Source organism: Equus caballus, chromosome 15, assembly GCF_041296265.1.
Source record: "Equus caballus isolate H_3958 breed thoroughbred chromosome 15, TB-T2T, whole genome shotgun sequence".
Classification (NCBI taxonomy): Eukaryota; Metazoa; Chordata; class Mammalia; order Perissodactyla; family Equidae; genus Equus; species Equus caballus.
In genome coordinates, this window is record NC_091698.1 from 47,402,250 (window position 1) to 47,414,345 (window position 12,096).

The 12,096-nt window shown below is 57.0% G+C and overlaps 1 long non-coding RNA gene across 2 annotated transcripts in view; it reads left to right on the plus strand.

The window, feature by feature from the left end:
- The first annotated feature begins 128 nt into the window (after positions 1-128).
- The window catches only part of LOC111768205 (uncharacterized), a 34,279-nt gene continuing 22,311 nt past the window's right edge, over positions 129-12,096 (plus strand). The window contains exon 1 of one of the 2 annotated variants that reach the window (XR_011426390.1): positions 129-752. This is a non-coding gene — a long non-coding RNA (uncharacterized lncRNA). Of the gene's footprint in view, positions 753-1,324; positions 1,573-12,096 lie in introns of those variants that run through there. The other variant, XR_002800385.2, reaches the window with a different exon arrangement.

Consider the following 12,096-nt stretch of genomic DNA (forward strand, 5'->3'; position numbering starts at 1 on the left):
CCCCTCGCGCCTCCCGCCCGACTCCTCCTCCTCCGGCCCCGCCCCCGCCCGGCGGATCCACCCCTCCCTGCTGATTGGGCCGGAGTCGGGGTTCCCGACTCCCAGTCCCCGGCCCAGCGGTGTGCCCGGGGGTTGAGGGGCGAGGGCCCCCACTCCTCCACCCTAGTCTAGCTCTGCTCCGAGCCCGGCAGAGGAGGCTGGGGCGGCCCCGGGGTACTGAGGAACGCCCTACATCCTCTCCTGAAGTTTATCATCTCCCTCCCCCAACCGCCAGCCTACTCCCCGCCCCACTCCGCCCCCAGGGAAGCGCAGCCTCCGCGCTCCAGCTCTTTCTTCGGGATCAATAACCAAAGTGCTGCAGAAAGGCGACCCCGGCGAGACCGAACAGAACACAAGAGGTTGGCCTTGCTCGGGCGCTTGGCGAGTGGGGACTGGAGGCGGGGGCTCAGGCCCCAGCTCCCAGATTCATACCTCCACCTCCACTCCTGAACACAGACCACAGGCCCCTCTCGGCGCTCCTGGGAGAGCAAGGCCAGGAATGTGGTAAACGAGCCTGAAAGAGTGAGGCAAGGGGATGGACAGAGTGACCCAAGCTCGCCGGGGGAGAGAAAACAGACGTGCAGGCAGACAGCCGGGTCCAGGAGCCCAGAGGGTCGAGTGAGGCCGAGACTGTGGAAGGCAGCCAACGTCCGGTTTCCCTGCGGCTCTGAGACCTTCACCCAGGGGACTGCACCCCCAGACAGGGATAGAAGGTGGGCATTTCCTTTTGCCCCCCCCTTCCCACTATGGATCTCCCCCCGCCTTCGTTGGGCTGGCGAGAGGTGAAGGGCAGAGGTGAGCGCGGCTGGAAGCCAGGCTGGGCTGTGGAGCTCAGCCGTGGGAGTCCTTGGGCATAGCGCTCAGCCCTCCGAGGCATCCAGGTCCCCAACACTGTCTGATGAGCCCGCACTCGCCAGAGTCTAGCTTCTCTTTTGACAGCGCCAGGAGAGGCCGGGCCCGAATTTCCCTTCCTTTGACTCAAAAAGGGGCTTGGAGGAAAGATTCAGAGACCCCAGGAAGACATGTGTGCAAACATGTGTGTGCCCGCGGGAGGTCCGCTGACCCCTCCCCAATAGCGCTATAACCGAAAACTTTGCTTCCCTTTTCTTAACCTCAGGCTAGAGTGAGAAGGGTGCTTCAGTCTGTCAGAGGGTCTGAGAGTGTCTGTGGGGGCAGGGCCCGTGGAGGTGCCGGATTTACGCGGCTGTGGCAGGGCGGGCTATGTTGCTGATGCCGTCTCCATTGACTCCGGTGAGCGCGTGGTCGGGTATATGAGTGTGCGTGTGTGTCAGTACCTTAGTGTGTGTCCAGTGTGCATGTGAGCAGTTGAGTGTGTGTATGTGTCCAATCTCAGATGTCCCCAGCAGAAGGAGAGGTGGGCGGAGGAACACCAATTATTTAATTGGGTGACTAATGGCGCCTCCGCGCAGGGGTTGGGACTCGGGGGTGAAAAAGGGAGGGTAAAGGGGGCAGAGGAGGAAGCCTGCTAACGGAAAGGAGGGAAGGAAAGAAGGAAAGAAACTCCGCCGCAAGGTAATTTGGGGGGGGGGGAGGGGAGCGGTGGGTTTGCACCCAGGGTGTGGGGCAGGGTGTTCAGAGGGAGAGCAGCGCGGACCAGAGCCGAGTGCTCAGAGTTGGTGGCGCCTGGGGCGCTGGTTTATAGCTACAGAAAGGCCCTGAGGTGTGTGACCCAGCGGGACCGAGCTCGGCTGGAAGAACCCATGCCGCGTGTGCCACATGAGCCCTGCGCTTGGTCCTTCTGATCTTGGCCCCTGGAGGGGCTGCTGAGCCCCAGCCCAGTCTGATGCTGAGCGCCTGATTCCAGCCCGTCATCTCCGCTCCGCACCTCAGTCTTTTCCCTCTCTGGCTCTCTCAAGTTTACTTTTTATTATTCAAGTAAGACGCGTCTAGTATAGAAAAATTTAGCAGAAGGCAAACGCTCGGGCCAAACCTTCCGACCACATGCGAGGCCCAGGTTTCCGTTCGAAGAAAAATGCAACAGCACCTACTGAACCAGCCAGGTTTTGTTTGCACCCTTTTAAGTTTTCGTTTCACGAATGATGTCTTTCCATGCCAGTAGCCCAGGTCTCGGTCCAGCGTCCTCTTCTGAAGTCCAGGGATGGGCTTCCGCGTGCGCGCACACGCCCGGGTGAGCCTGGCCGTTCTGCCAGGAGAGGCGGGCGGCCTCTGGCAGCGTCCTCGGAGCCAGGACCTGGGAAGTGGGGGCCGCTTCCCTTTCCCCGGCTGCGGGAGGAGCGGGCAGGGAGCACGCGAGGCGGGCTGCAGGCCAGCTCCAGGTTAACTCTTTGACGTTCCCAGTCTTCTTCCTCCCGCGCCCTTTCTTCTTTCCTCGCATTCTCCTGGCGGTCCGGGATTTGGCGTCCAGCAGAAGTCCCGGCTCTCTCTTCTCCGCAGGCCTGGGATGTGCGGACTGAGGAGGGAACTCGGGGCTTCTGCGCGCTGAGGCGGAGGGCGCCCATAGTGAGCGTGTGTGTTTCGGGTAGAAGGCGCTGCATCTCCTCGCCAAGCCCGGGCTCTGGCCCCGCTGAGAGACTCCGGCCAGGCCAATCCGGGCGCCTGGGCTGCCTCTTGTGTCCTGGCTCTTCAACCCAGGCCGCCGCCAGCCCCTCAGTTCCTCCTGGGGCACGCTGCCAGGGCGGCCCTGTTCCCCGCCCAGGAGGCGGGTCATGCAGAGCCACTGGGCTCCCATCCATGTCCTTCCCTCTCGGGAAACTGCATCCTGCCGGGATACCTCCTGCGTATGCTGGATTAGGAAGGCTGGGAGTGCCTGTACCCAGGTACCTCAATGTGGCAGGGATGGGGGGGTTGGCCTTGCTGTGTCTGTGTGTGTGTGCACGAGCGCTTGCATAGTTAGGACAGTGTTTGGCTCTGGGGGGCCTTCTGCCCAGGGTAAGCTGGACGCAGATCTCCAAGCGTCCTAAGTCCGCCTGGTGCGAATTCACTACGTTTTGGGATTCCTCACCCGCAGCCGTTGGTCCGGAGGACTGGCGTCCCATGCCTGCTGCCTTGCTCTCACTGCCAGTCTACACACTCGTTCTCATTGTCATCTCAGCCCAGCCAAGATCCTAGGGATCCGGAGAATGTCCTCTGCTTCTTGAACCCCCTCCCTTTTTGTAAAGCGATTCAAGAGCCTGGAGTGAGGGATGTTGGTTGGGGAAGGGGGGATGCTAGCCGATAGGAGGCAGGGTGATGGCCTAAACTGCTTTCTCAGTGGCTCTAAACCTGCCAGGGCTCCAGTGTAGACAAACCCCAGGTGCTGATCTGGCTTTTCCTGGATCCTGTGGGGCCGCTGCCTGAGGCCCAGCTCCATCCCCCCATCAGTGTCCATGCAGGCCTCCACCCATCCCAGGGAGTTAGTGGACTTCAGCTTTGCAGGGCAAGTGGGTCTGGTCACAGGGAGCTGCTGTGTTCTGGGCTGGAGTCCACAAGTTCTCTCCCCCCCCCCCACCCCCCGCGTGGTGCAAGTCCTCCACTCACAGTGGGGGAGGGGGCGTAGTGGGAAGAGGGCACATCGTGAAGGGGCACTACCAACCCCAGCTCCACTCACATGCTCTTTAGGACTAGGTCTCCAGAGGACTTCTCCAAGGATCGGCTTGAGTTGGGGAAAGAGGCTATCCTCCCTCCAGCCTCACTTTGCTCAGCACCATCCACCACCCTCCAATTCCTGCTGCTTTTTGGGGGTTTGAGCCTGATCTAGTCTTTCTCCAGGGATCCACTAGTCTCTCCCCACCCATCTTTTCCATGTTCAGTGGGTCATACTGACTTCCTGAGCCTCAATGCTTCTGAGAGCTGGGTCCCTGCCTGCCTGTGGGTAAATAGCATCCTCTCATGCCTGCCAGTGGGCCCTCTGGGATTGGAAATGTGCCTCCTGTCCTGGGTTCTAGAGTAGCCAAGTTGTGTGCTTGGTTGGGTGGGAGTCGGAGCCTGGGTTCCAGCAGGTGCTACTTGGACCTCATAGCCAAGCCCTCCAGCCTTCCACTGCCAGTGGTCCTGCTGCTCTGGTGGGAGCCTTCAGCATCCTCTTCTGGTGCTCAGAACCTGGAACTTCAGAGACCTGGTCCAGTGTCTGGCTGTTATTCCTTCTTCCGTATCCCTAGGGTGCTCTGGCAGGCACACCAGTCTAGCTCTTCCGGCCTGGGCCCCTGGCATCAGCTCAGCCCCACCCTTTCTGCTGCCTCTTCCCTTTGCTGAGGTGCCTTCTCTGGCTGAATTCTGCTTCTTTCTTGTCATCCCCCTTGGCCTCTCTGTCTCTACCACCCTGCTCCCCTCCACGCCTCTGTATCTCCCCAGCCCATTCCTGGGGGCTTAGAGGCTCAGGAGGTCTGGGTTTCTCTGCCCTGCCTCACCCCCTTTCTGTCTGGTCTCTTGTCCACCTTTCTTCTTGCTGGTTTCAGGACCCCATCAAAAGGTCCCTGGGAGATCCTGTGTGGCACTCACTGGGCCCCCAGACATCACTGCTGAGATAGGGGGCTCCCCTGCAGCTTAGGGGTGCCAGGGTTTGGGGTGAACAGAGAAGGACACTCCTTACAGACTCAGCTGGGAAGCACAAGCCCCAGCTGGCAAAAACAATTGGTGCCTCCCTTCCCTCTCTGACCCCGCCTGCGCCCCACTCCTATGTGCCTGGGAGCCAGACCTCTGCACTGGTGCATAAGGGAGGGACCCACTGTCCCACTTGCTGGTGGGGAGGGGTTGGCATTTTAAAAGGAGATAGGATGCTGTTGGGGCCTTTTTTACAATGAGCATTATTATTTTTGTAAAACACAATAAAATGTTCTTTTTTCTGAGAAGAGTAGCGGTGCTGGAACCCAAGGAGGGCAGTGTTAACAGTGAGTGAGGTGGTTCCTTGGGAGGGCAGGAGAGGTGCTGGGGCAGAGGGAGCCTCCTCCCACCCCAGGGTTCAGGCCCCTCCTAGATGCCAGCTGCCTGCGGGCTCAGTCACTGCAGTCACTGCCTCATTTCAGGCAACACAAAATGACGGAGGCCTGACTGTGCTCAATGCTGGTGTTGAATGCTGAGGATTCTGCTGGAATAGGACTCTTGGGGCCTTAGTGGTGCCCTCTCTGAGGGTGGAGGTCACCCCTGTGGGAAGAGCTGGGCTGGGCTGGCCTAGTGCAGGATGAGATGGGGAAGGCCACAGCTGCTGCACCACCTCGGCGGCTGCCTGTCCTACTGCCTGGCATTTACCCTCTCTGGCCATGGCCTATGGACACCCAGTTGCCTCCAGTTCACTTGTGTCCTCTAGGCTGCAGGACGGGTAGCCTCAGCTGCCACCCCAGGGTGCCACACCAGTCCGGGGTCCTGGGGTGTGAGCCTGGACTCCTTAAGCTGTCTCCTAGGCGAAGCTTGGGCCCTCCAAGACAACAGCCTCCTGCTTGGCTTTGTCTCCTCTTCCACTTGGGCTGTTGGAGCTCTAGGGTCATCAAAATCTGCTGCCAGTGCCAGGTCTGATACAAACCCGCTGGTGCCTTTCCTGAGCCTGAGTCTCGGGGCCTGTTGGGGAGGGCTGCCCATAGGAGGCTGTGGGTCTAGGCCAGTCTGTAAAGAGGGCCAGACTGGAGGGACTGTTGCCAGCAGGCCAGGTCTGATGAGATCCTCCAGGTACATACCACCCAGTGGGTATCAGCTCCTGCCTTGACTTTGGTCCTGGACCAGGGCCAAGAAAGCTTAAGAGAGGAGGCAAAGGAGTTCTCAACACCTGCCACACAGCATCACCTGGAGAACTTAGAAACAATTATTAGTGCTGGACTGCAGACCAAATGGTTTCAAATGGGGTTCCCAGCAGGCTCCTCATATTTCAAAGGCTTCCAGGTGAAGCCTGGTTGGGAACCCCTGAATGGGCCAAGAGTAGGGGAAGAGGGCATTGCCAGATGAAAGGCAGGAGCAAGGTCTGGAGGTGGTCAGTAAGTAGACTCATGGAATGAGAAACAGTTATTTTGGCCAGGACTTGGGGTAGGGTGGGGTGTGGTGGGGTGGGCTGGGGTGTAGGGGGGTGGGATGGGGGAGGGGGAAAGCCAGTAGTGGTAGGGTCTGGAAGGTAGGGGCAGTTTGGGGGGTAGGGGGGTCAGAGAGAGTGAATAGGCCTGGCCAGCACCCAACCAGACCCAAGCCACAGGTATCCAACTTGATCCAAAAAGCTCCCCACCCATAGAACTCAGGATTCTCTTGAGGAAAGGCTCCCCAAGGGTGAGGGGGGAGGTGGCTGGCCAAGCAGGAACGGGGGTGGAGTCAGCAGCCACTGTGGGAATGGGTGTCCCCAGGCTCTAGATGGAGGCTTGGGGACTCCCCATCTGGTGATCTTGTCTTCCCATCTGCTTTCCTCCAGACAGTCCCTCCAAAGCTTTCTCCGCTTCACTCCTCTTCCCGGGTAGTTCTCTGCAAATCTTCCTTCCTCCCTCCCCAGCTCGGAGGTTTTGCCACCTCATCCTGGCCTTTTCTTCTTCTGATTCTCTGGCCTTCCTCTCTCCTCTGGGCCATCCCTCCCCTGTGCTGTCCTCCCCACCTGGCCCCTCAGACCTCAGCAGTTTCCCTCTATCTTCCCTCCTGCCCCCCTGCTCACACCCTGATTTCCCTTCTTCTCCAGCAGCCTTCTCCCCACTGGTGCAGGAGCACCCTCTTTATTAGTCTTTCTTTGGAAATTACCATCCCATCCAGGTGCGGAGTTTAAACCAACGAAGAGAAGCCAGAGACTTGAGAAAATCTTCTAAAAAATTCCCTGCTTTCTTAACAAACAGAATCTGTTCACTCCTATTACATTTTGATTTTACCTGGATCATCCCCTAAATTGGTTGGCCTTTGATTTGTTTTCTAGCAGGGCTACATGGCTAAGCGCCCAGAGCTGTGCTAGGCTCTGCTACCATGAAATGGTCATGACCACCCATAGGGTGGACTTGATTGCCCTATTCTGCAGAGGAGGAAACTGAGACCAAGTTCATACAGCTGGTTTGTGTGGATTCAAAACTAGGCGCCAGATCCTGAGGTCATGCCAAGGCGAAAATCTCTCCCCTCCCTCTCACTTCACTCTGAGAACTAGGCTCCCTCCCAAACTCACTCACGGGGTGGATTCTGCTGCTCGGTGGCTCTGGCACAGCAGCTGGGGTGGCGGCTTTCAGATTTAGGGACACGGGGCCCTTGCAGGGAGTGGTGGCCTCTGCAGAGACAGAAAGAAACCTGGACTTCGAGGACGCAGGCTCTCGAAGAGCAGAATCTGCATTTACTGTGGCTGGCATTGGCCTCACCGGCCAGAACAACGTATGTATTGTTTTGCTTTTGCTGTTCTGGTAACAGTTTTATTGAGATATAATTTACATACAGTTCACACATTTACAGTGCACAACTCAATGGCTTTTAGTATTTTCGCACATATATTAAAATATTTAGTACATGCACAGATATAGTGCAACCACCACCACAGTAAGTTTTAGGACATTTTCATCACCTCAAAAAGAAACCTGTACCCTTTAGCTATCACCCCCAACTTCCTGTCCCCCTTCAGCCCTAAGCAACCACCAATCTACTTTCTGTTTCTATAGATTTGCCGATTCTGAATATTTCATATAAATAGAATCATAGAATATGTGGCCTTTGTGTCTAGGTCCTTTCACTGAGCATAATGTTTCAAGATTCATTCGTGTTGTAGCATCTATCAGAACTTCACTCCTTTTTGTGCCCGAATGACACTCCATTGTATGGTTCTACTACATTTGCTTATCCATTCCTCATTGATAGGCATTTGCATTGGTTCTGCCTTAACTGTGTGAGAGTGTGGGTGTGCCCTGGGCTCGGGGATCCCTCCTGGCAGCTCAGCCAGAAGGAGGAAGTTTTCTAGGAGCAGCTGGAGGAGCCTGGTGAGGCTCAGCGACAGGCCAACCACTGGCTGTGTGTCCCCAGCTAATCGGTCACCTTCCGGAAGCCTCCTTTCCACTTCTGTCCAATGAGGAGGGGAGGGCCAGACTGGGAGGCTTGTAGGAATTACAGGCTTTTTTTTTTTTTAAAGATTTTATTTTTTTCCTTTTTCTCCCCAAAGCCCCCTAGTACATAGTTGTATATTCTTCGTTGTGGGTCCTTCTAGTTGTGGCATATGGGACGCCGCCTCAGCGTGGTTTGATGAGCAGGGCCATGTCCGTGCCCAGGATTCGAACCAACGAAACGCTGGGCCGTCTGCAGCAGAGCACGCGAACTTGGCCACGGGGCCAGCCCCGGAATTACAGGCTTTGGAGTAAAGATTCAGAGCCTTGACTCTGGAGTAGGTTGGGTTAGAATCCTCCCTCCACCACTAACTAGCTGCTAATGGGGTGCTTGATCTCCCTATGCCTCAGTGTCTCCATCTGCTAAATGGAGATAATATTAGTACCAAATTAATAGAGTTGCTATGAGGAGTAAGTTAATCCACGTTGCCATTTTATCTAGTACCTGGCACTTGGTGGGTGTCAGAGGAAAGAAAACGTAAGCTTTTATCCTTTAAGGCTTAGAGCCAGAGCACACAGGCAGTACTAGTTGGCCCCCCCCATCCTCCTCCCGCCCGGTGGATGAAGGAATGACGAGGTTAGCCGCACCCATGGGGACAAGGAAAGGTTGTGTGTCTGTGAATTGCAAGCCCAGCTTCAGGGCCCTCAACCCCAGCTGCCTCGGTGCAGTCTGGGTGGGCGAGCGGGAGAAATAAATCTCCAGCCGCGGGAGAGCACATCTCCGGCTGGTCCCGCCCAACCTCGCCTTTCTCGAAAGACGTTGAGCCCAGAGAAGACGCGAGCCGAGGCCCCGCTCCGCGACTGGAACCCCGACTCGAGGCATCCAACTCAGGGCCCTGGCGGGGACACCGCCAAGCTTCTCGTGTTTATAGCGCCGCAGCGCAAGCCAGATTCTCCCCTTCTCAGTCGGGGACCCCCGGCAGCCCGGCGTCCTTTCCCCAGGTCCTGGGAAGAACGACTCAGGGATATGCGAGGGAGGGACAGCCACGCGAGCCCGAGAAGTATCCAAGGACCCGAGTCGGGCGGCCCGGAGGCAGGGGCACGGCGGCGGGCAGTGTCCTGACCCCCTTCCACCTTTCCCAGGCATTTCCCCCGAGGCTCCCCCGGGAGAGAGCAGGAGTGACCCCCTGGGCTGCGCCGGTGGCTTCTACATCCTTTGAAACCTTTGACTGTCTGAGGTGTCACAATTCAGACGAATCTAGTGAAACCCTTTTCAACGTTGTTGGAATAGGTTTCAAAAGCCATTTTGTTTCGATGCTTGCCTCGAGGGCAGCTGCTGGTCTTCCCTCCCCGACTTCATGCGACTTACCATAAAGACACGGCCCCTTTTTGTCTTGGCCGCACCCACCGCAACACTGTACATTGAAGGTCACCAACCACCCTCCTCCCAAGTCCCCAGCGCAGGGGAACGCGCGAGTCTTGGGCCTTGTTGCCCCAAGAAGCGATCGTTTGCGATCAGTGTCACCCGCAGGCGGGTTCCAGGCTGAGCTCGGCGAAGGGAAGTCAAGGAGGCCGCGTCTGGCATGCTTTCTGCGGTGACCCTGGCTCTGCGGACTCCCCTACCTCATGGCTGAGGCTTCCCTGCTCTCGGGGTGAGGTGGGTCCAGATAGTAGGGCCTGAGGGTTCTCCACCACCAGGCCTGGCGCTGGCTGTGTAGTAAAGGGAGTTACCCAGGGGCGAGGGTGCAGAGGGCCTGGGAGAATTCTCCGTCTCCTGACGGTGGCAAGGGACTTTTGAAACGGAAGGATGAGGAGGTGCCTGGCAGCTGGTGTTGGGTGATTGTTGGGCCTCTGTCGGAATGCCTGGAATGCCCTGGTCTAGCCAAGGTCTGCTTGAAATTACCACTTAGGGAGACTGTCCTCGCACCCCAGATGTCGTCAGGAATTTATGTCTTCTGGGGATGATTCTCCAGGAGCTGCTGTACACTCTTTGGAATAGCCTTCGTTCAACAAGTATTTATTGAGCTACTACTATATGCCCAACGTGCTGCCAGGTACTGGGGGACAGTTGTGAACCAAACAGATCTAAATCCAGTGGTAGGGCAGCGTGCTGGCTGGAGACTGTTAACCTTCCCTCGGACAGTCCGACCCAACGGGGAGTCAAGGCAGGGGACCTCTGAGGTTGATCCTTTGGGACCACTCCGCCTGGTGGTTCACAGATGCACCTGCCAGCTGGCAACTAAGCACAGATTTGTTTTCCTGGCTAGAATACTGCCTCTGAAAATAGTTCCCCTTAAAGAGACTCTTTTGCACAGCCTCAGAGGCCTTGTAATAAACGAAGGGCCAAGAAGGGAAACACATTGCCTCGTGTTCAGTTGGCAGAGGAAACAAGACAAACATAAGGACAAAAACCCCAAACAAACAAGCAGACCCACATCTTGGGGGTGTGTGTGTGGGGGGGTTTTGTTGGTAAGTGCGTATGGAGTGCACTAATTCCATTAACTTTTAAGCAGTTTCTTAAAATCCAGTTTTTTAAAAAAAGGAAAACATTCATCTGAGGGAAAAAATTCTAAACAGCACAAAGGATTATAAAATGAAAAGTGGGGGTCTCTTCTCCAGACCCTCAGCCCCATCCCTAGAAACTACAAGTTCTTGCCCCATCTCAGACATGTATCCACACCCTCCCCCCTTAAAAATAGGAGTGAAGTCACGCTGGCCTCCGTTCTCGGTCCTGCCTTTTCCGCCTTGGCCCGCGCCTGGCGCTCGCTCCGGACAGCCCGCCTCCGGCTTACCCTTTCTGCGCCCTCATGATTCTCCAGCTCCGTGTGAAGGTGCCGGCTTCCCCACAGCGTCGCCAGCTTAGCATGTTACCCAACATTTTGATCTTTGTGGGTCTGATAGGTTTCTTAAAGAAACGAGTTAAACTAAGGGGAAACCAGCCAAAGCAAGAGAAGGAAAGAATGTTTGCAACACGAGACTGTTTGGGTCCGAGGGCGTGTGAGCGCGGGCAGGGGCGATGCCGGGCGGTCCCAGCCCGCGCACCAGATCGCACCGCACTCGGAGGCCCGGAGCCCTCGCCGCCCTTCAAAGCCCGGCGAGCCGCGAGGGGCGGCGGGGTCAGCGGGAATTAGAGCGCCGGGGCTGGGGCGAGGCATGGCTGCGGGGCGAGAGTTCGGGACAGGATTAGCGGGTTCAAAAGCAGGTCAGGGAGAGCTAAACGAGGCGACGAGGTCCGCGCGAGGTCAAGGTCCTCGGTAGTGGCGGGCTCCGGGCTGGGCGCGGGAAGGGCGGCGGGGGCGCGGCGATCGCGGGGAGGCTGGACCGGGAAGCCCGAGTTCCGAGCGCGCGGAGGGGCTGGGCTCTCCAGGGAAGGCCGTGTCCTCTGGCGGCCGCAGGACGAAGACGTCGCGGATTCTGGGCCTCGGCCACGGGCAATGGGGGGCAGGGGTGGTGAGATGAGCGCGGAGACGAGTCCGAGGCAATTTCAGCGAATAAAACGCAAATGTATCCAAGCTCAGATTGCGCGCGCGCATGTCTGCCGAACCGGGTTGTTTACCTACTTTTAAAAAAGATTTTAATCCCATTTCCTTTTCATTATTAACATCTTTTTTTTTTTTCCTGGGAAAGTAGAACGTCTCTTAGGCAAATAGTTCAACAAACTGCATCGAACTGTGCAAAGGCATTTCTCGCCGGGAGCTGGTCTCTCTCCCTTTCTGGGGCAGACACCTGCGGCCTCTGCTGAGGAACAGTCTCGGAGTGTCGCACCGTTTGTGTAAGAATAATCACGACCCACGCTCCGCACTTCTGTGAGACCCGTAGAGTATGGAGCGAGAGCCGGAAGAACAACTGAGCGAGACAGCTTTTCCCGAAAGAAGTGAGCTGGGGGAGTGAGCGTATGTCATTCTCTGAGGCCCTGACTGCATGTTTTTAGGAGAGTGAGAATGCATTCACGTGTTACTTGAGTTCGTTCTCTCTCTCACTCCTGGATACTCCTGGAGAACAAACTTTTGGGGATACTGCGGGATGCGAAGTGAGCGCTCCACTCTGAAATCCTGGCCTTGGTAGACGATCCCCAAATCCCAAAAAACAGACGGGCGGATAGACGGATAGCGTTCAGGGTCACAGGGTGGAG